Source organism: Aquila chrysaetos, chromosome 9 (genome assembly GCF_900496995.4).
Source record: "Aquila chrysaetos chrysaetos chromosome 9, bAquChr1.4, whole genome shotgun sequence".
NCBI lineage: Eukaryota > Metazoa > Chordata > Aves > Accipitriformes > Accipitridae > Aquila > Aquila chrysaetos.
In genome coordinates, this window is record NC_044012.1 from 20583036 (window position 1) to 20606220 (window position 23185).

The 23185-nt window shown below is 36.9% G+C and overlaps 1 protein-coding gene across 2 annotated transcripts in view; it reads left to right on the forward strand.

Annotated features, from left to right (window-relative positions):
* Positions 1–23185, forward strand: part of SMPD3 (sphingomyelin phosphodiesterase 3) — a 125851-nt gene that overhangs the window by 62862 nt on the left and 39804 nt on the right. The window lies entirely within an intron of this gene.

The following is a 23185-nucleotide window of genomic DNA, read 5'->3' on the forward strand; positions in this document are numbered from 1 at the left end:
CTTTCCTGTGAAAACAAAGGTGATTTAGAAAGGCTTTTCAATTGGAAAGCCTTTGATAAGTCTTCATACTGGTTTCAGAATTTCAGGACAAACATTCTTAATCTAATAGCTACTTGCTTACAAACTCACTCATGCTTTCTCGAATGCATTCTTAGTAATAAGGAGGCCATAATGAATGTTTGGGTACTGATGTGGATCTCTGAAAAGGATGAGTTGTGAGCAGTGTACATTGAAAGAGATGCCTAGCAGAGAGCAGTCCTTTAGTTTCGTGTTGACTGTTACATAAATGTGTATTAAATTTTCCAGTGCACATCTCCATATTTATTGCAAACTGGATTTGGTGCTTTTCTTCATATGTTTCCTTACTAGCTTATTCCTAGCTTCTAAACCATGTTGGCTTGGATCCCTACCGAAGTTATTTATGTTTGGTTGGGATCATGCGTTAATGGTGTTTTTGTGTAGTCAGGGTTATCTATCTGAAAGTTCTTAAGAGTCTTGAGCTACCCATTACCAGCATAAGTTCCATGAATGATTAGAATATGCACAGGAACAATTGCTACTCTTGGGCTACTGACTCAGTTTCCTAATACAAAATCAGTTGTGTTGTTCACTTACATTGCGTGCCATGTTAGGGGTTCCTGTGAGGTCAAGACCTTGCTATGCTTGCTGGCATATTGACATGTCATTAAAAGACAGTTGTTGCTGCAAAAAGCCGTAAAATCTGAGGACAAGTTGTAGACCACAATAACGGTGATGGAGGGTTGCTCTTCCTGTATTTGTCAAACACTCATGTCCACACAAAAATACACCTTGGTGACTATTTTTAGGATCATCATGTCCAAAAAATGTTGCTTTTTTATATTGTCAGGAATGCATATATTTTCAATAATCATATTACTTCTGCTGCAGATCCAGGGGAGGGATACGCTGCATTTATGCCTTTGTTGTTTAATAGTAGAGATAGCTTAATGTTCTGATTTCAGAGCTTGTTAACACAAACTGCATTTGAAAATGGTATTTTTGATTTAGTGAAAATGCATTAATGGGGCTAATACTTGCTCAATAACTGCATGGCATATTAAAGAATGTTGTGATTTTTGTATGCCATGTGGCATCAGTTTACAGTACTTTGTGTCCTTTTTAAGGAATGTAAGACTAGAAGGGACCATCTGGGTTATCAAATACAAAGCCCTCACAATTGCAGGCAACAGTGAGAGAAACAGAGGTGGTGCAGAAAGGCCCACAGAGTATTTTTTTTTCATGTACCCTCCCTTGCCAAAGACAATAAAGATAAAGAACTTCCCAAAACCTTAAAGAAAAGTAAAAAATATTTTTAATTAAGGAGAAGGTTAACTACAGTTTCAGGTTTTATCGTGGCCAAGAAGAAAAGCTAAAGTGTAATGAATTGCATATAAATTGCGAGAAAAAAGAAAGCACTTACAATTAACTAAGAACAGGATTCAGAAGACTTTAGAATTTTTGCAGTTTACTTATTGCCAATTGCATTTCTGAAAGCAAAAATGAGCCACTAGCTGGGACACAGACTGTGTATAAACCTCTTATCAGTTTGGAAGGAACATCAAGGCTATTGGAGAATGGCTATCCAAAGCACAACTCTATCATTCTGAGCTACAAGGAACATTTCATTTCATAGTATAAATTATCTTCAAGATGAATATAAACCAACAATTATGAAAAGATGGTATAGTAATGCAGCTATTCATTGTAAGCAATTTTTAGTGGGTTGATTTCAAGTTAATTTGGAAAAATAGCATCTTTTGTTCAGAGAAATAAACTGCATGTGTTACCATAACATTACGCAGATCAGCACCCATTACAGTAGCATTTAAGTTGATTTTAATAGGAGGAGGTTTTCAGAGCTGTAAAGGGGGCAGTCAGTTGTTTAGTTCCTTAATGAGTTCAGAGAGTGAGATTCTTGTTTCTGTCTTAGTGTCTCTTCAAAGACACATCTTTTTTCCATGTTTGGGAGCAATTGAACAGGTGAATGCATACTTCATGTACTGGGAGTTTCTTAATCCACAGGGGTGCATACTGTATTGAATTGATCTCCGGAAGAGATGTACGCATGAGGGAATTTCCTCTTCCCTGGCCCTTTCTCCCTTGGGATCTCTATACACAGTAGAGAGATATATTCCTGCTGAGTTTTAGGTATTTTTTATTCTTTTCATATTATCTGTGACTACTTTTCATTCTTTTTTGTTGTTTTAGGAAGATTTTAAATCATAAAGTAAAAATACTTTGCCCTTGTCTGAATGAAAGAAATAATTTAATCCTATGGAGAAGGATGGACTGGCAGTATTAAACACGCACATATGCACCACAATAAATCCACCAGTTCTTTCCTACAGCTCTTATATGAGCGATTATAAAACAGCTTAACAGTTCTGCTAGTCAATGTTAATATATGCAAATACATACATGAAAGTTCATGCACACCTACACACTCATCGTTTCACATAGATGAAGTCTTAGGTGAGGAAAGTCATGAGCATTGTTAGATGGTACAGAGTAAGTTTCCTCTTGAAGACAAGTTTTCCAGTGCTCCTAATTGTTTTTAACATGTCTCCCAGCTCCTGCCTTTTGGCTTCATTACTGTCAAAGTCGTGTAAGTGTCTTGGTCTGCTCCTGTGGAACACGTAACACAGTTAGGACTGGTGGAGAAATTCTGTCTTTGGACCTGTACAGCTCCTACTTGCTCAGATTTGAACTGCTCACAGAAATGCAAGGATAAAAGCAGGCCTACAAGAGTAACATATGCAGGGAAAGACTAAAAATCTCCGTGAACATTTCCTCTAGCTCTTGCTTAGGTATAGCTCAGGTAAAGCTTTATTAATTTGACTGGGAATTTTGCCTAGCAGAGACTGTAAAATTTATTTCCAGCTGTCAAGTTTAATTTATATCGTACCCATACTTTAAATTTACAATAATAACAGAAATTATCTAAAGACTTTTAAAATGCCTTTTAGAATTATAGTAATATAGAGTTAGAGCAGTAGGATAGAAAGTTATTAAATAAATTTGTAGATGCAAACAGAAATTTTAATTAAAATAATTTAGGTTACTTCATGCTTCCATGAAGTCAGCACACAATACAGGAAGTTCAGAACACTAGATAATAAATTCCAGAATGTTAGAACAGGTGGCAATTAAAAAACAAAGCAGAATAAATAACAAAAAATGCCAAAAAAAATCCCTGTGTATTTCTCCAGTGATTGTGGAGCTCTGTTCTTTCCTTCTTTATGCAGAACATTTCTGTCAAGGCCAGTTCTTTCCTAACCCTTGCAAAGAAATATACCACCACAGAAATAGAAGCAGATACTGTTTGATCCACAGTTCATACACTGCGTAATCTCAATACTGGTAGGGTTTTTTTGCCTGTTACTATCTACATCTGTTTTAAAAACTGTACTGTTGGAGAAAAAATTCCACTTAGTATTTCCAGTGCAAGCACTTAAAACAACAAATCTCACAAACAATGCACACTACTGAACACTGTAGAAAATGCTAGATAGCATTTAGTACAGAATTTCTGAGTGATACTGTAACAGCATTGTTCTTGTGAAAGATAGGCCGCAGTCATGCTGGTTAAGCAAGCAGTATTATTTCTTTGCTGGGAGCTTCTTGTGTTAATTTTATGAATATAATGCTTGGCTCTTTGTTGTTGTTTTATATTGTTTCATGTTGCTTTGCAATTTGCATTCAAAGAGTTATTTCTTGCTAAATTCACGTCTTATGTCTGTAGGAGACAAGGAGTAGCTTTAAATAATCCCTTTGACAATATTTAGTAGACTGTACTGAGTGCTAACAGTGCTTTGAATTTTATCTCCAGTATCTCAGGGTTGTGATACCAGGTAAGAATTGAGGAGTTTCAGCAGACTTAGATTGAACAAACCTTCTTTGGTTAAAAATAAAATGCCCAGAAATTACTGAGAGGCACCCTCCAGCAGACAGAGCCCTTCTCCTTAGAAGATAATGAGGCTAGGATAAGTTGGCCTTAACATTTATGTGTCCCCTCAGTAATATATAGGAAGAATTTGGAAGAATTCCTTGCTTTTAATTCTTTCTTCTGTTTGCTATATTCCCATGTGCAATTAGACAGTATTAATTTCAAAAGAGTTGTTCTGGGTCTCTGCATTTACCCAATGGTCTCAGCTCTTCTTGTAGCTTAAATGCTAGCTGGTTGCCTTTGCTGAGAAGCTGGTGAATGAGGCTTCAGTTACCTGGGGCATTATGACTCAAGAAATGAAGCAATTCTACATCAAGGGTCTGATCTTTCTTGGGATGCATTTTTAAGAAGCCCTCAAAGATTTCTGACTGTAAAGGTGAAGATTACCCTTCAAGAGACCTAGCTGAAGCAGTAGGAAAGATAATTGTAGCTTTTCTGTAGCAGCAGGTAGGCTGCCTGGATGAACCTGTTCGTTCCCTTAGTCTTTAGGTCTTTGGAACTGATGCTCTTTGATCGGTTTGTAATGACAATTTGTTGGAGGACTCCAGTGTGGGTCTTTACAGTGAATAATATATTGATCTGCTGAATGCTTCCAAATGGATGTTTGAGGTGTATGTATTTATTTGTTTTGTCAGAAAATTATTTTGGTGGGTGGCCAAATCGATGTAAAATTAAGTAGATAACAGCATACAACTTTAATCTTAAATAGTTATGGCTACTATGAGCTACTCTACATATGAGCTTTCTCTAGCATCTATCTTTAATGTATTCTGCATTTGTACTGACGTAATGATTCTGAACTTAGAATCAATAAGCTGAGAGAATTAGTCATTATATATGAGTATTGTGTCCTTTCTCAGGGAATTTAATCAGTAACACCATATGCAATTAATTTGAACAAATCTAAGCAGGTTACAACAGGATCAGGAGCAAGGATATATTCATAACAATCAGGCAACACCTATATTAACTGTTCAGATTAAAATTATAATTTGAATTAAAATTCAAGTGAGGCCCATTTGCCTTTAACCAGTTTCTTGGAAGTAATCACTGCTGAAGTACATATTGAGCCATTTCATTAACCTTTAAAAGAGTGCCTCTGAGTGTTGCTCCTTGGCTGAGATGTTAATATGCTAGTCATGCTGATGACCTGTTCACAAAAGCTGAATTACAAGCTGCATTTGCATTGATCTACGGATGAAGAGTGCTATTTTAGAGCCGAGTGTTGTTCTCAAACCACAACTGTATATACTTATTTGAGTGATAATACAACAAACACTAATTATGTTGATGAAAATGCGTCAGTTTTTAATGTGATGAGTATGAAATACATCTTTTTGTCCATCAAAGACACCAAGATAGACAGTTACCGCGCTCCTGAAAGCTTATGGTGTGAAGGGGTGGAACACAGGGCAAGAAATTAAGTGATCTCAGTGGGGAAAGTTGCTTAACTAGCATTGCACAGCTGAATGTTGCCTCAAAGAATAAAATTGTCTATTTTCAGAGGGCAGCTTGTCTTCTGATATGCTGACTGACTGTGCAGGTTCACCAGCTCATTGGGCTCCTGATCAGTGAGGTGCCTCCCTAACAAGCTGTGCCTAAATTCAAGGTCTAACACAGCAAAGAACTGAAGCAGGTAAATGAGCTTGGACTGGGAAATTGGGCAGTGAATGAGGAGGTGCACACAGAGGTCCAAGAGCTCGCCTAAGGGCAGGTGACAGGTGCAGGAGCAGGAATGCACTTTGCTTTGTGTCTCTGCCCCAGTTCTGCTGCTCAGCAGTTTCTGGATCACCCTGTCTCATAGAATCATAGAATGGTTTGGGTTCAAGGGATCTTAAAGATCATCTAGTTCCAACCCCCCTGCCATGGGCAGGGACGCTTTCCACTAGACCAGGTTGCTCAAAGCCCCATTGTCATGGTTTAACCCCAGCCAGGAACTAAGCACCATGCAGCTGCTTACTCCCCCCCCCACCCAGTGGGATGGGGGAGAAAATCAGGAAAAGAAGTAAAACTCGTGGGTTGAGATAAGAACGTTTTAACAGAACAGAAAAGAAGAAACTAATAATGATAACACTAATAAAATGACAACAGTAATAATAAAAGGATTGGAATGTACAAATGATGCACAGTGCAATTGCTCACTGCCTGCCGATCGACGCCCAGTTGGTCCCCGAGTGGCGATCCCTCCTGGCCCCACTCCCCCCAGTTTATATACTAGATGTGATGTCACATGGTATGGAATACCCCGTTGACCACTTTGGGTCAGCTGCCCTGGCTGTGTCCCATCCCAACTTCTTGTGCCCCTCCAGCCTTCTCGCTGGCTGGGCACGAGAAGCTGAAAAATCCTTGACTTTAGTCTAAACATTACTTAGCAACAACTGAAAATATCAGTGTTATCAACCTTCTTCGCATACTGAACTCAAAACAGAGCACTGTACCAGCTGCTAGGAAGACAAATTAACTCTATCCCAGCTGAAACCAGGACACCCATCCAACCTGGCCTTGAACGTTTCCAGGGGTGGGGCATCCACAATGTCTCTGGGCAACCTGTTGCAGTGCCTCACCACCCTCATAGTAAAGAACTTCTTCCTTACATCTAATCTAAATCTACCCTCAGCTGCTTATGTTGTGCAGTGGCAAGAAGACAAAGGCAGGGCAGCATTTGAATTGGGACCATGGATGATACAAAGATGTCAGAAACGGTGGAGCATGTCTAGAAGTTTGTGAATCAGTGCTTTGTCCTGTATTGGCTGCCATAACATGGTCATTACTCTGGTCATCAAGTTTATCCTCCTGATCCAATAAAAAAAAGTAATACAAGTTATTTAGAATTACAGTGTTAGGCTGTTGTGGAGGTCACCCTTTAGTCCTGGCCTGACAGTTCGGTTAGTTTTTAATTCCATCATTACCACTGTCTCTTTGAGATGAAAGCTAGTGACAAGAGACACATCTCTGGTTCATTCCTGTAATATGTCTCTTTGATTTAGCATGTCTTGAAGGTAGGCTTTTAAATTTAAAAGTAGGTAAAAGTGCTACCTTGAAAGCAGTTGTATGCTGTATAACTACGAATTAGTAGAAACAAGATTTATTATCAGTACTTAATGTCTGCGTGCATTAAAAGATGACTGTGAAATAGAAAATGTTAAGCAGAGGAAAAAACAAGGCACGTTTTAAGATTCGGGTTTCCTACTGTGTCAATGGCAAAGTCTTTTGTTGGTGATGATCTTTTTTGTGTAAGTATACCTAACCCGTTCTTGTTTTGGGAATTTCCATAAAGAAGAAGTAGTAGTAGTAGTAGTAGTAATAATAATAATAAAACAAAATAAAAAATAATACATTTATACTCCCTCAAGTAAGAAGAAATAGAAGGGATTCAAAGGATTTTTCTAAGGGAAAGAAAGATGTGATCACAGACCATAGGGAAAAAGAAGTGGGGACAGATATGTCCAATAGCTAGTAAATTACTAAAAACTAGGGCGAACAGGTTCGTATCATAAAGCAAAACAGTAAGTTCAGTTACACATCCTGCATTATGATTACTCTGAGTATTTGATGGCAACATTGCCTAGATTATCCATTTATAAATAACAGATTTTTTTTTTCATTGAATTAAAGCATAAAGTCTGTCCTAGCCTCACCATGTGAAACTGAAATTACGGTAGTTAAACCTCATCAGCTTGGAGCCTCCTCATATGAGGCACAATATCAAATAATCCTCCTCAGCTGTTCTTCAACTTCCCTGTGGTTGCTAGAGTTACAGCTGATGACTGCTACTGTATGTTGTGCTTCCTGGTAAGTCTCAAGTGTGTTGCTTCAGAGAGAGACCAACTCTTTTATAGGTAGCAGGAGAGCTCAGACTGAGGGTATTCAGAATACAAACTTATTTTGTTTTTAAGAATTGGCGTGTATGCCGATGACAGTGATGGTTTGATATGTGAGTGTTTGACTACTCAGTGCCTGTCTGGGAAACACGCTGCAGTCTGTGGTTTGCGAGTTAGCTTGTGGGGGAATACAATTTTTACATATCATAAACATTACTTAATGGCGATAAGAGTTCTGGTTTGATACTTCTGCTGACGGTATTTTGTAAAAGCAAGCAAAGATGTAATTAGAGGAGAACTAATTAGAGGAGAACTAACTGAAGCTCACTTCTGTTTACGTTGCAACTTGGAGAGATGACTGAAGTAAAAAGTTAGTCCACTGAAGTACCAAACAACCAAGATATCAGTACAGTTGGTAACAGAAATATGCATCATTTGTTGTTTAGTCTGATTATCCCAGAGATCATTCTCTTTTGAAAAAATGCTGTTTTCCTGGTAATTATTTAAAGGATTTGGACACTGAAATCTTGTATTTACACAGCAAGCTGACACAATGTGATCAGTGGCATTCTAAGCTTTCACTATTTAAAATGTGCCATCACTGTGCCCTCCAAATAAAGCCAGAGGTTTGTAGTAATCACAAGTGGTTCTTTCAGCCAAATGTATGCATGCAGAAGTTGTTTGTTTTCAAATGTCCGATTTCCAGTCAGGAGTACATCTAGAATGGTAAACACGATGTCCAGTCTTTGGATCAGTATACTTTAAAATCTAACACTGAGATCTGTTAGTGTCAGCAAGGGTCCACGAGGACGATCGCTGCAGTGATGGGATTTAAGAAAGGGTCATTCTACACAGTGGGATATAATCACTAAATTAGTTTATAAAGCCTTTCATACACTTCGTTGAGGGCAAGTTTTTATTTCTATTTGTGGTACTGCGTACTAGAGCCTAGGTTTTTATAGGTGAATTCTTAATTCACATTCATATGAGTAATTTCTATCCATTTAGACTTCAGAAACCCAGTGGAGTAAGGATTGGGTCATTCACCTCAGTGCTGCCTTGTGTTTTGGCTTGCAGGTGATATGTACAAGCTGTCTTAATTCAATTCTATTTGAATTCTCTGTGTGTTACTCTCTTAGCCTTGCTAATGTTGTTTTTAACATGCCTTTTTTTGATATGCAATCAAATTAAGGAAGAAAAAGTCAGTAATAGAAGATCTCCCTTGGAGGAGTTTGTGGCACCTGACACCCATATCCAGGTCCTTTGTGTCCTGGTGACAGAAGTTGGCATTCAGCTGCTGTAGTATTAACTTAATTTGCAGGTGGCATCACCTTTTGTGTGTAGTAATAAAAGGGAAAGTGAGCATTTTGCATTCAATATTATTCAAGTCCCTTACTCTGACATTTAATTTTAAATATAGCACTGGTACTGGTGAGTATTAATCTGCATTTTCAAACATACTGTTTCAAGCATATCCCAAGATTACAAAAGAAGGTCTTGTTCCGAGCTTCAGTGGGAGGTTGCTTAGGAGGTACATGTGTGGGCAGGAGGTCAGAAAAAATAAGATTTTAAAAAATGTTTTTTATTATTTATAGAAGCTTCCCCCCAGAAAGCCCATAAACCTTTCTGTCATTTCAACTTTCCAAATATTCTACTGAGCGCAACACAGTAGAGAAATGTTTTGGGTTGAACTCTGTCCTATAAGATAATCAGCATCTGAGCTGTTAGAGTAATGCAAAGTTTGAGGTTCCTGATCTTTTTTCCTTTGCCAAGTCAAGTTTTGCTTCAAAGTACTTTTTTCACATGGCTGTTGCCACAAGTAGATGATGTGAGTTTCTTCAGAGACTGACAGTGATTGTGGCTGACTGGAGGGTATTTAGAATGGCATGCTTGAAGAGCTACAGCTACAGTCTGAAAAAGGTTTAGACCTGGCTGAAGTATTTGTTGCAGATCAGTTGTGTAGATTTGTGAGTATGAGCCATTGTAGATGGACTCAGCAAAGAACTTTCAAAAGTGGGTCCTAACTTAAAACAAATGATTCACAGTTTCTAGTGCATACCTGTTATATAAATGTAATGTATAAATGTGTTACATAAATATAGCAAGTAGCTGTACCATAGCTGGTGAATGTAAATAGCTTACAGGGAACAAGCAACGCACATTTGCTTGTAGAGATCAATGTTGATTACAAAAGCAGTTGTTTCCTCAAAACTTTTGTCAGAGTTCTTGCAATTGAAAAGAGGGATGAATGTGGTAAAACAAGGCAGCTATTTGGCTTCTGAGAAATGCTCACAAACATAGAATTAGTTCAATTAGTTGTTGTTGTTCTGGTTTGTTTGTTTTCAGATAATATTGCAGCACAGAAAATCCTGGGATGTAGAAAAAGAATAATCAGTAAACAATTAAAGTAACAGTCAACTTCAAAGAATGTCTTTCATTCTGGAGGAGTTTTTTGGGAACTTAAATGAATTTGCTTTGGATTTACTTAGCTTGTATTCATACCTTCCTTTCTTCTGCCAGTTCCTTGTACTTTCATTGATAACATGTATCAACTGTGTATTTAAAAGCATAGTATAATGATGACATAATTAATATGTCAAGCAGCATGTGAAGGAACCTTGACAGGTTTGTGGTTTACCAACAATAGCTTTACAAGATTAGGCTGGAGCTCTCAAACTGACCTACATGAGTTGTTTACTTAACATAACTTGATTTTCAGCATTATGAGAAATTATCAGCTGAATGAGCAGCAAAGTCTTACTGTCTTCACTGCTTACCAGTTGGACTTCTTTACCTTAGTGGAGCCAGTCATAATTCTCAATTAGTTTCAGGATAATACCTTCAGAGGGTAATTTTGATCTGAGCTACAAAATTACTTCTTTAAATGCATAAGACAGTCTGAGATACAAGGGAAAAATTATTCATTAGGAAAAATGGTACATAGAACAATAAAACAGAACACAAACTTTTTTATTTTAGTACAAAAGTTTTTTGTCTTTGGAAGGATGAAATGGCTTGATCTTGCATGTACTGGCCTTGTGGCTTTTGCCCAGTAGTATTTCCCGTGAAAACAGATCAATAATCCTGTTAACCAGAATGAATAGTGTAACCAGCTGGTGGTACTTGCTTTCAGTGTCCTATGTGAGTTCAGTGATCTCAGCCCAGGCCCTGACCAGCTTGACAACACTTACTACAAAATCTATCAGCAGTATTTAGTAACTTCATGGTTGTTTTGGCTGTAGGGCTCAAGAGTGAATGAATGTGGCTTGTAAATAATTGCCTTCTCTTCCCTAAGAAAAGGCCATTCATTTTTGGGTAACTCTGTAGTTTGTGGATTATGCTGGTCCCTGGGTATCTCTGTGATAGCAGTCTGCTGCTGATAGCTAAGGCAGTTATTTCTCTTGGTCATATTACAATAAGTTGTCCTTTTGGTGTGGAAAGTTTGACCTTTAATTGCATAGACACGAGTGGTTTCTTGTTACCTGTAGCCAAGACACACTGGAATTTGAAGTTCTACTTTGTGTGCTGTACTGTATAACTCTATGTCAATACATCAAGCTTCTGGTGTCTTGATTTAGTAGCTTAACACTTGTCAGATTCATAAAACAAATTAAGAATAAAAATTAACGTTCTCTTTTGTGAATTCCCTTCACTAGAGGTAATCTAAACGCTTTATTTCTTCAGTTTTGCTGGTGCATTTACTGCACATAGCAATAATTATCTGAGGTAAAAATCTACTGTACTTTGACTCCTGTTGATAGTGAAGCTCATTACACCCCCATTATAATTATTACCCTCCTTATGTATACCTTGTTAAACACTTCAAAAGCAGGCATCCAGGGGATGCTGTTTTAAGAAACTATTTAAGTGATCAGGATGAATTATGTAAGATACTAACAGTATGTTCCCTCTACATCACTTCAAATCTTACAAAATTTGGGATGCATAATCATCAGAATTATATAAATAATGTTATTCTCTCTAACAGTTCTCTGATACTTTCCCAGTATGCATTTGCTCCACTAATGCAAATTTACCTCTGGGAGTAGTCCTGTTAAAGGTAATATAGGAGTACAAGCCATGGCCAACAAACAAATGGCATCTCTACCTGCAATATTCAAGTAAATGTATGTCCTGCAAAGTGTAGCATAGGCAAGGGGCAGTTAGCAGAGGTAGAAATGCAACTAATAGCTAAAAAAGATCACTTTTTAAAAAAATAAAGTCATTTGCTTTTTCATCTCTGAAGCTGTACCATCCATAACACAGATTCTCAGATATTGGTATGTGACAACTTCAGATATGTAGTGGGGATCAGATAACCCAAAGCCAAGGAGATTAAAAGTATCAGAAATGTAGCATTCCATGACTTACACCTTTTTCTTTGACAACTGTCCTGTTACATGCAGGAAATAATGGAAACTTACACTGGAATATGAATTTCATTTCAAGTGCTGAAGAGCTTCACTTCCAAGATCATAGCACTCAACACACGAAGGCCTGCTTTTCTAGTTAAGACAACTGAATTTTTTAGGAATTTATTTCTGCTCTACAAAACGCCTTTTAAAAGTTGAATTCTGAAGTGAATTACAATGCAAAGTGAGTTTATTTTATGGCAGGACAAGACTATGTTGGTTTGGAAGATGTAGGAAAAGTCTTTCCAGCTTTAGGCATTGCTATTAACAATTCTCCTGTGTGAATGCTGTACTACTTAGCACTTTTATAACTGTAATAATTTATACAGGTATTGTACATCTCTGAGGATGCTCTTTGAAAATAATGGACTGCATAGTTAGTCCGGGGAATGGAACAAACTTGACAAATATATCGATGGAGGTCTTGTAAAACCAAAACCCCATTTAACTTGCCATGGTAGAACTGGCTGTGTAGAGACTACTAAAACCAACCTTTTTGAAGGTAAAATTAGTTGCTTGCATCGTGAATATGCATCAGAGATCTGGTAAAAAAAAGAAATGCCACTGTTCTGTTTTTCTGACCATGTTTTGACCAAAGTTTAATGTGCTCAGTTGTTTTTTTTTTTATTCCCCTGGAATAGCAGTATTTATTTGTAGTATCTTGTCTTCTTGCTGAACAGCTGCAATAGTAAAGCTTACCTGACTGAGTAAAAGCAGCAGTGAGGATCTAGGATGCTTGCTTTACATCCTAAACGTAATACTGAGATCAAGTTCTTTATATTGGAGATAGGCCCAGGTCTGTTTTGGAGTCAATGCTTCTGGTTCTCTAAAGTTTTGTTATTTGGATTGAGATCTTATTTAGAATTGTCTTATATTCTAGTATATGGAAAATACCATGCGTGAAATATCATGCATGAAATTCTAATCTGGAAATACCATGCATTCATGTGCACAACTTCTGGTTATTTATTAAGTAACAGCTGTTTCAATTAAGCATTTTACTTTCAGTCACAATGAAAAAACTGGTAATAATTTGACTCAGTAGAAATTTTAAAAAGCATATTAAATATTTAAACAATTTTTTTCTGCTGATGGCCAAGAGAGGTATCTAGTGTACATCATCTGTTGGTGATCACACAAGAACACTGCAGGGATTCCTTTTAAATATGTAAATAAACTACTCTGTCACTCCTGCTCCATTCTGGGTATAGAAAACTTGCTGATTTCATTGTAGTCGCAAGAGTAATTAAAAAATGGGGGTCAGGGGTGTAAAATGAAATATCTGTAGATTGTTTGGATCTTTACAAGTGCATTTAATAAGGGAAAAAACATAAACAATTACTGTATTTTTAAGGAAAATGAAAGTCCACAGAGTAGCAAGGGGAACTTTGTATGCAGATATGCATACCCAGGTAAAGTAGCTGCTCATTTTCACTCCTTTGTTGTTTTTTTCCTTTTAAATTCTCGTCACATTCTTTTACTGGCTTATGCTACTCTCTGATTTAGTGGTAGAAGTGTTACAATGTTCCATATTTTAGCATAGCTTCTCTTGTTTCTTTTCTAAACATGGACCACTTTGAGTAACAACACCACAATTTTGATATTTTGGGGTGTGTTATGGATTAAACATAATTTTATCCCTGCTATAAAAATGAGATTTCCCTTTATTCTTGTTTTCCCACAAAGATATAAAATCTTTTGGCTCGGAAATAAGATTCCCCTCTCGCTACCCCCTTCAAATTTTGCATTCATGTTGTTCAGCCAAATCCCCCCACCAACTCATGCACAAATACAGTGATATATGTGGAGTAGGAATCTCTGAAACATGGAACCTGAAAGGTTTGAAGCATCCAGATGTGAGCCAGGATCTCTTCTGCCAGCAGAAAATGTGGAAGACTCTTCGGCAATTTAGTGGAGAGTGTCAGAAACCTGGTTCTTATCAGGCAGTGTTAGCAGACTTCAAAGGATGCTTTGTGACTGAATGTTGCTTCCTGTGCTGTAACAGTAAGGCATCCAGAACACACTGAGCATGTTTCCCAGTTTGTCAGGATGTATCGGAAGGGAAAGAGGAAGGATCAGCATTTTCTGTATAACCCAATGCTTAATAGTGAAATAAGTTTTAGGATGAGTGGGAAACATATTGCAGCCCTTCTGTTTTGCGTTCTTATGAGAGTCTACAAGATTTTTTTCCAAGAATGCTATTTTGGTGGCAAACACATTTAAAAAAAAAAATGCTGCAGGTTGTCTCTACAACTGTGTAGAAGCGGAGTTGTGTAGTTAGATAGTAAGTAGATTCTTGGCATGAGTCTTATTAGGTATAACTTACTGTTCTCCGGAGATACCCTGTGTAACAGAGTTATTACTCCATTGTAGACAGTGACGAGTTGAAATACGTCTGCACCACTGTTGTATGATGTGTTTTGTAGTTGTAACATTGCATGAGGCTTCCTAGAATAAACATGAACGGAATCTTCTCTTTGCTTTCTTAGGAGTGGTTTTAAGACAAATCACCAAACAAATTTTGTGGTTTTAAATATTTCATTCAGGTGTATTTGAGAGATGAATAGCTTTGTAATATCTGAGCAAAATTCATCCATGCTTTATGTAAAGATGGCAACAAATGTTCTCTTAGACAAAGTACAGACTGATTGGATGGGATATTTAAAAAAAAAATCACATATTGCTGTCTTTTTTTTTATGTCTTACTCTGTAACAAGAAATGAAAATATGAGAGGATTGGTGTACTTTAGTCCACCAGTGTATTACAGTGAAATGGATTTACAAATGAATAAACAAAATATTTTCGCTTGAATTTTTTACCACATTCACAAAGTCAAAAGTGTAGAGTGCTCTGGGTTGGTTTGTTGTTTTTTTTTTTTTTAAAACAGAATTTTAATAGACTTCTATTTAACTGTTTGAGAAAGGCTGAGTATTTTTGTCGCATATATCTCAGAACAATTTAATCTTTAAAAAGATCTTGAGTTTGAATTCTTGCATTTTTATCAGAGGCTGATATGGTAACAAGTTTTGGGGGAAAGATTCAGTATTTACGTGTTGAGTTTTGAGCAATGCTGATTCTTTTATGATTATCTCCTGTACAATTAGACCTTTGTGAATCGTGAGGAAATATGCCTTTGTCAGTAGAACAGGAAATTGTGAGTTAAGGAGTCTAATCTCAGGGTTTCCATGAAAACTTACTTCAGTTACAAATGCTGTTTTTCCAATTTTCCATAGGTAGAACATGAATAAATGTACTTTAATTTTCTTTATAGGGATAGCTGTGTTCTAATTCAATTGTGCTGTATTTTAATTTCCTTTATAAAGTATTTTAAGAAATGTGAGTTGTTTTTTTATAGAACAGATATTTATTAGCAGGGATTTGTATTGGATTTACTCTAGGCTAAGATAACTTTTCTTTGCCAGCTGCTAAGAACAACTTCAACAGTATAAAAATACCAACTCTGGGGAAAATTGATTACTTTATAATTGTATCTGATGAGCTATACTGGACTAACCAGAAGCCTGAAGGCTTAAAGTGCTGCTTGAGAAAGTACAGCTTTTCATTTTACAGGGAGCCTATGCCTCCTGACAATTTATGGACTAGGCATGGCTGTAGTCAGGCCACTGTAGGTTTTAGATGGTGAAAGATGAGTAGGAAAAATTTTATCTCTGATTCTGTCTTGGGCACCCAAAGCTAATATTGTTCCATCTCGCTAAGATTTGTTAAACAAACCTTCTACAAAGATGAGATTTATTTAGCCATTATTGAATTACTCCAGCTCCTGTAAAATACGAGGTTAAAGCACACTAAAAGGTGATTTTGTAAATAGAGCCCATTCCATTTCTATTGTATAAACAGAGGTTCGTGTCACATTTGTATGCTGCAGTTGTCTCACTACTGAAGTACACCAAATAAGGTCTCAAAATAGAGACTGTTTAGCTTTCCAGGTACGGAGTGAGATCACCAAGTGGTCAGATGAATTTTTTTTGTCTAAATCTTGCCTGATAACAAAGCTTTTCTGAAAACTTAAAGCTGTATGAAGTATTTGCTGTTACTTTCAGCCATTAGAGGATGTGCTGTTGATTCTACTTCTTACCAGTTCCTAAGGCCATAAATATGAATTGATAATTTGGAAATATGTGATTGTGTCTCCTGTACAAGAAGAGACAGTTTTGCTGATTAGGATTTTTTTTGTTTGAGTTCCTGAAGAAGTTACTCAAATGATGCATGCACCGACATTTATGTTTTAAAGTAATGTCCTTGCTGGTCACAACTGGCATTGGTTGTTGCGTTATTAGTTTGCATAACCATGATATTTTTAGAGGCATTTGTGGCATTGGCCCCACTAAACTACAACAGAAACTGTCAGTCTGCTTCTATTTCTACTGAAATAAAAATAATTGATGAAAGTTTCTGGAGTCCAGATTTTCAGATGAGTCTTTGCGCCCTACAGTGAAGTAGAAGTAAACACCTTATTAAAAAGTTCCCACATGGCACATATCTGACTAGTCAGCTTATGTTCACAGGCTGTTATTGGTGCACTTGCATTCAAATAACAGAATGCACAAAGTTTTGGAGGTGTATTTTAGAATTTGGAGTTGGATTGGTTAAGTTTTCTGGGTTTGGGTCAGGCATGCTGGGAGCCATTAGTACAGCTGGTGTGTAGCTTGGTGTAGACACACCAATTGTCTATTCATTGTTGGGATTGCAGTTTATATGTGTAAAGTAAAGAATAAATCTCTTCTAGGCTTGAAAGATATGATGTATCTCTTCTGCACTTATGAGTCCAGATGTGAGTTTTAAGCAAGTAATATCTGTTGTGTCAGGGTGGAACCAAGGTTGCTTGCAGGAATATAAAAGCTGGTTGTTTTCTGCAATAATTAATTCAGCTTCAATTTTCCATCCATTTTGAAAGAAAAAAGCAACAAGCCTGTAATGTTTTTCATGTTATTCAATTGGTTGTAATTGTTTACATAATTTTTTAATGTGTGTTTCCATACATTAACATAATTGAACTTCTATTTTAATATTAAGTTTAAAACTTAATCCAATTTGATTTAGGTAGCAGAAGGTGTGTGGGTATGGGTTGTGTCCTCGGAATATAATCTGGGACTACCAATTTGAGATGATTTGCTCTTGGAAATGAGAATCTCTTGCCATGCCACACTTAACTGTAAAGCACAGAGCAAGTTTTACTATTTGATAAGAAAATTTTCAGCTCTGTCATAGAAAAACTCCCATTTGGAGTGAGGAGGTAATGTAAGATACCATACCAGCATGAAGCTTAGTTTGTCTGCTAAGGTCACTAAGCATGAGATCAGCTACAGCCAATCTTTTGTCAAATGAACAGGATTACTACCTCTCATTCATTGTGGGCTTGCTGTCATATAGGTGACAAGAGCTACCTTCATCACTACTGATCCAACTCCAGTAGGGTGGGCTCCGTTATGGAAGGACTGATTTGTTCTGAGTAGTCAATGGACTTCATCGCCCTGTTTCAGGTCCCTTAAGCTACCAAGGCCATGGTTAATAACACCACTGTTTCTGCTTACGTGTACAGCTTTTATGGAAATTCAGTGAGAGGCATCACTGAAGTTCCAAAGACTCTTTTTGAAAATTTGGCCCAAGTACTTGATACCTCTTTATTTTTGAATAGAGATTGCATCATCATAACTCTACTCGTACTAAATATGCCAGAGCCTTGAGCAGGCTCTATGAACTTTTGAGGGTTTTTTTGGTTTGGTTTTTTTTGTGTGGTTTTTTTTTTCTGCAGACACGTACTTAACTGCTGACATCACTGATATTCAATGACACTTGTAAATTCACACTTCTTAATGTTTTATTTTTTACAGGTTAGTTTGATTAAGCTAGACATCTTGTTTATTATAATGGCTTCTTGCCTCATGGCGGCCTATGGACATAAAAGAGACCAGCTGCAGAGTAGCTAGGCAAAGTTTGATTACCTTCTTTAGAAAGAAGGAAGAAAGTTTAGGGAGAAACTGGTAAATGAACATCGTGGTGGCAAGTCTGCAGAAACACCTTCCTCCTTCCCTTCTCCTTCTGGCTATTCTTAGTTTGCATGGGCACTGCTTTATTCATCAGTATCAGTAATACACCTAATTCAACGTCTCATATCATAGTGGATCCACATTTTTACTAAGTTTTTACTAAGATTTTCATAAGCTGTAAATCTTTATTGACTTAAGTGGAAGTTAAGGTGAGCCAGGAAGTGCTACTTAAATTCCCTTACCCTACATCTTGAACTGCTTCATGGAATAAGTCCTATACAGGATGACAGGAGTTCAGTTAAAACATCAGGCTGTGAAGTGATCACAAGGGTACAAGAAAGCATCTCCATTAGAGCCACTGACACCTTGACATGGCTGCATCTCTGTAATTACAGTCATGTAATCAAGCATGGAAAACAGTTAACGTGTATTTTGCCTTTTGGAGTAGGTTTTTTTCCAGAAGGGTAGTTAGTTGTTGAACTAGGCTCTAATTAAAAGCATGTGTAATAATAATCAGGAGAAAGAGACTGAATGGAGGAAGGGGGAACTTAGGAAGTGTGTGTGGGAGCAAAACGAGATGAGACTATGGAGGCAAGCAGAGATTAAGTTGTGGTTTGTCTAATAAGCAAGGATGAGAGCCTGGGTGGGAATTCTCTCAGATCTTCGTTTTGCCTGTTGTCAGTTTCAGACACTAATTTTTGCTGTTTTGCATGGTGTAGTGGTAGCATTGTTGTAAGATGTATTTCTCTGCTTCAAATTACAATGACAATAATGAAATAAAGCTAACAAAAGCCTAAATAAACTGCTTTTCTAGAATCCAATTTTAGCTACATATTGCTACAACTTTCACTGAACACCAAGGAATTGTCAGGATTCAAGAAAAACTAGTTTTAATGAATATATGTGAATTACTATGTGAAGTTACCCATAGAGTAACTTTCCAAATCAGTTAGTCACTTCAGCAGTTTTATTCTGTTTTTAAAAAATAACTGTTCTTCCAGTGATTTACATGTATTTTAAAAATACAGTTGAGATGTTAATAGCAAATTTAAAGAAATTTGAGTTGCCTGAATCTGAAAGTGTATTTTAGTTTTCTAAGAAAAAGGAAGTTAAAACTTTTCTGACCATTTCTAGCCTGTCTGTGTAACCTTATTATTGCAACATTTTTTTGTTTTTCTTCTGTTTCTCTATTATTTGTTGACTTGTATTGTCCTTTATTTCGTTTGCAAGCTACGTTGGAGCTAGGAACATCTCTTTTGATCTATGATGTCTCTAGCACACTTCTGGGCATAATTATATTTATAAAAATCTTTGAAACCTTTCCACCTGATGTCTTGTTATCACTAAAGTTGAGATGTTCTATACTGGCACCATAAAAAAAAAAATAAAGTCTTTTTTTAGCCTTCAAACAGTTAGAAAATAATAAAAACAACTAAACAAGACTGCAGTTTACGTCTTGTAGCATACAAAAATATCTGTTTCATTGCAATATCTTAAATTCTCCCTTAATCTCTCAAACCCCTATGAATAAAGCATTGGATTACCAAGTAATACCCTTCATCACAAGGAATTAGGCACTTTAGCTTTAGGCTCCATCTAAACCATTGCATTAGGAGAGATGTTACTGACGTCATGTTTTCCAAGTTGCAGTTGACTCATATGGTGCCTTCCCTCACCCTTTAAGATCTTGCTGAGATAAGATGTGTCTCTCATGACTCTCTTAATTCTCTCTTTTTGGGTTGCTTTGAGGCACTAGCATGCATATGGTTTTGTAGCTAAGAGACGAGAGTAGGAAACTTAGTTCCTGTTTGTGTGTGTGCCGGTGAGTGTGTAACAGAGCTTTGGCAAATTGTGTGATTTCCTTCATCTATAAGGTTAATAAATTCGAATAATAATTTACTTGCAAGAAGAGTGTTTTTAATTAGGGCCTTGATATGCCAATGTCTGTGTGCAATATGCAAAAATTTAAAGGACAGCCAGCTCATGATTCCCTCCTCCCTTTTCTCCAGCTCTCATATTTTAAAACTTGCAGTGGTAGCAGAGTTTTTGTACTTCTGTATCATTATTTGTGAGAATTCTATTAGAATTCATAGAATAAAATGGATGGAATGCGTCTATGTACTCAAATCCCTATTGCCTCCCCACTTCAGCTGGCTAGCAATGAGGAATGCAGCTGGCATCCGGTCAAAAACTGTTGAGCAAATCCATGATTTTCAAAGGTACTATCCCTGTTTAAGGCAGAGGAAGTGTAGGAGTCACCAATGTGGCCTTGAACCATCATTCAGTCCTTAGTGTTTACACAGAATTACATCCTTGCTAAATGTTGTTAAAACAGACCTCAGTCTGAACCAATTTGCTTTGTGACACTTGCTGTGTAATCTTATCCTGTGAAAGGATTTCTGATTGCATTAATGTTTCTTCCTTTTTTACTAATACACATGATAATGTGTTGTATCTACAGTAAGCATGAATTCCTTGGAATTAGTATGTCCCCATAATCTGGATAATTGCTTTTGTGAAGCCATTTTAGTTGACCATTTTATGGTTTGCTGCACAGCTGTTTATCTTGCAGCTTATTGATGCTGCAGCCCGTAACAGAACCGACATGAGTTATGTTGCATTGATTTTTTTTACTTCATCACATCATCGAGCAGGCACTGACTACTCTATTTACAAAATTGTCACTTAATGTCATGTTTCTCTAGGAGTCGTAACACCCTGTCATCATATACTTAAAAAAATACTTATCTATAGAAGACCTAATTAGACAAATTATTATGGATCCATTGTGGTTCTGCATTTTTTTTCTGGTGTGTTAACTTTAAAATAGTAAAAGTCAACTTGACCTTATAGTCTGCAACACAACTGCAGCTCTCACCAGAAAGCCTGAAAGTTGGGATACAAGGTTTGGAGTCTGTCCTTACTTCACATATCCCAAACAACAGTGTTCTGTTTACCCTTGGCACTGTTGTAAACAAGAACATTTCCGGTCTGCTGAGTGATTATCTAAATAGACAGGGCTTTTATAAAGCATTTTAAGCGTCCAATAGAACAGAATAACTTCTTTACAGTTTTTTCTTGTCTAATGGCAATTACATAATTGGACAGGTTTTAAGTTATTTTTTCTATCTGATATGTAGATGCCAGAGTCTCTTTTGAGCATTCTTACTAAAGGGTCCGAAAAATCATTCAGGAAAACAAATCTGCTAGGCTTCCCCCTATTATCAACATCCCAAAATGCCTTTGGCAATGAGTAAATGCCAAGCATTTATTATTTGGCACTTGACTAGTCACTCATTTATTTAAACTCAAACATGTTGCATAAGATGGTGAAAGTTATGCTAAGCTAATAATTAAAAACAAAAAAAACCCCTCCCTTGAGCCAACCTTCGCAATTTCCATCTAAATAGTACCATCAGGGCAAAAATGCCCAGGACCAGATATCCCATTAAATGTTACTGACTGCCTCGTGTTGGCAAAACGTGCAGTTGGCTGTGAGCAATTGTAGGGGTGTTACTCTTGCACTCAGAAGGCTAGGTGTGTGTTGCTCCAGTAAAACAGCTCCTTTTTCTTCTATCTCCGCCCCTTTTTTATTTTTAGTCAGGTTTTGGGGATCTTTTCCTGATATCAGTGCATGCATATTTATTAAGCATTGTTTTCTGTCTTGAAGATTCTACGTAAGATCTCTAAGATACACCTTTCCCTGCACACCCAGGACACAGTAGTTAAAAGCAGTTTTCTATTGTGGTACTGACATACTTTTTAATGCATGTGCTTACCGACCCTTCTTTCTCTGTAGTATTTGGGTACCAAATACTTGGTTTTGCTTTTGAAGGTCTTCATAATCTTGTCCCCCACCCAACCTGATTTTTCTCATTCTGTTTTAGGATTTGACTCCTATCTCCAGTCAGTTGCTGTTATGAGCCCCTGTCACCATCTTACTAGATTTTTCAGACTAACGCTTGCTTGCTTGCCCCCAGATTGCCTTTCACTTCTGGGAAGAAATATCTGCAAAACAATCTTGTCTTCATCTGTTCCTTTATTAAAATTCTCTTTGCCGTGGTGCCTACCAAAAATGTATGGCTGCAGATCTGACATGCTGTGACTACTCTTAGTCTTGCTGATCAGGAATCTAGACTGAAGGAAGAATTTTCTTATTGTTAATGAACAAAAAAATATGTGTGGTAAAGAGAGAGCTAGTTAAGCCATGTATTTTAATGCCTTACTTCTTACCTGTACAGTATACTCTGTATCAGCAGTCTGGTGTTGCATGTGTACCACAATTAAAACTATGCTGATAGTAGCAACATAAATCTGTTGCAAGGGCTTGGTTTGAAGAAACAGAAATCTAAAAGGTGACACAAAACTGAAGAATTGCATTTTTATTCTGATTCTAAAGCAGCATTGCTTTGTAAAATTGTATTTTTATCTTCTATGTCCCGTATCATTGTTTTATTTGCTATTAAATAGAAATACAAATGCCCTCTGTCTCTGGGTGCCCTGCAGAATGTTTAAAATACACATTAAACTACTATTTCCTTAATTTTGGCTCCCTGAGAGCCCCAAATTTTAATTGAACTTATGCTGATAAATATTCTTATGTAATTTTCGTCTCTCCAAGATGTCAAAAATAAAGATGGGTTTTGAGCATAGTCCAGTGTACATCCTCTCTTTTGCTTATTTGGTGAATGGTTTTTATCTAGTGCTGCTTAATATTATTTACATTCTAGGTTTGAAACTTGAAACGTTATAAATGGGAATTCTGCCTTCATCAGTCATCTAGCTTTGCTCCTCTTGCTAGGTAACATCACAGTTTCAGTTTATGGAGCATGACATTGCATTCATTGGTGATACCACTCGCAAGGTTGATAAAGTTTGATTAATATGAGTACTTGTTTTCTTAAAATAATTTACATTTCATATTATCAAAACCTGTGTTAAAACCTCAATTTATCATAAGTTGTTAAGATGACTTA